At 45.4% G+C, this 1,411-nt stretch overlaps 1 non-coding gene across 1 annotated transcript; it reads left to right on the forward strand.

Annotated features, from left to right (window-relative positions):
* The first annotated feature begins 179 nt into the window (after positions 1 to 179).
* On the forward strand, positions 180 to 253 carry Pmar_PMAR002578. Its single transcript has one exon. It is a non-coding gene; the product is annotated as a tRNA-Arg (tRNA).
* The last annotated feature ends 1,158 nt before the right edge of the window (positions 254 to 1,411 follow it).

The following is a 1,411-nucleotide window of genomic DNA, read 5'->3' on the forward strand; positions in this document are numbered from 1 at the left end:
GCCGACATCGTGCTAATCAATTTACTCTCAGATTTGTGAGATTCAGTTCACGGCGTGCAGTTGGGTACATGTGGAGGTATTGAAGAGACGGGGAGTTGTTGGTTATGGTTTAGTTGAATTCAACAACATACAGTAATGAATCGACAGGTCACGAGCAGGTGTATTGGGAGTATGCTATCGCCCGATTAGTTCAGCTGGATAGAATGTCTGCCTACGGAGCAGATGGTCGTAGGTTCGAATCCTGCATCGGGTATTATTTATCCACGTTATCTGTCATTGATCCTCGTATAGTCATGGCTCGAAGATACAAACTTCTGGTCTGACACTTTTTAAACAGCAATCACTGTTTACGAACTTTGGCAGTAGCTGCTGCACCACCAACGTCACTGGGCACTCCGTGAGGGACACATAATCGAGTGATGATATGAAGCTCGGCGTGTGATGATCATAATTGTCCTCGCCATTTCTCACTGTAAAGATTTGTATATACAGTGTGTTCGATTTTGATACTCCAAACAGGTGGGTCTATCACTCCGACACCCCCACAAGTGAAACGGTGATCGATATAGAGCTATCGGCTATTTATTTAGTTCTCAAATCTAATCAGCCTTATTATGTGAAAGTTTGTTTGTGAAATTATGCGTATTGGAAATGCACTTTTCCCGTTTGGACTTTCAAAATCGAACACAGTTGTATACTCGCTCGCCGAGTAATAGTGAAACCGTTGCATTGTAGTACAACATATAATACTGAACTACAGTTATACTTTGCATCATCAACACCCTCGTGGATAGGTATTCTCATCTTTCGTGGCCGATGATCAGCACATAATAGTTCTATATCATTACCGATGGCGTTTTCCCGCTATGATGATCTTCGCGTTGTGAAGTGCGGGGAATATTTTCCGAAGATTCGCCATTAAAATCTCCTCGTTATGTACTCGCTTGTCGAACTCGATATGCATCAGCTTGTAACAGTCTACTACTGCGGTTCCGATGGACCGTCATCGCCCTTCGGAAAGATCTAGGCGCCGACGAAGCCACTCGGAACGTCACAGGTGAGGAGTCTGTCTTCGCCCTAATGCGAAGTGATGCCAGGCACTCTCGCGGTAACAAGGAAGGCCGGACCGGGTCCAGGTGAGAAACTAGTGTGAAGGTGATGACTGTTGCCGCAGGGAGCGTCGTAGTCGCTCTCGCGAGCATCGTCATAGTCACCGACATTCTGAGCGTGATAGAGAATCTTTTGGGTACGGTTACAGAGAACGAGATGACTCTATTAGGAGGCAGAGCAGGAAAGAAATGTAGTACGGAATTAAATGGTGAATTCGCACCGTCCACGCGAGTGTTGGAGTAGGAATATATATGTTTGCTTTCCTCAGCTGAGTTCACGAAAGTAGTCATAGAAGCACATA

The sequence above is a fragment of the Perkinsus marinus genome, assembly GCF_000006405.1.
Source record: "Perkinsus marinus ATCC 50983 genomic scaffold scf_1104296935180, whole genome shotgun sequence".
NCBI classification, from domain to species: Eukaryota; Perkinsozoa; order Perkinsida; family Perkinsidae; genus Perkinsus; species Perkinsus marinus.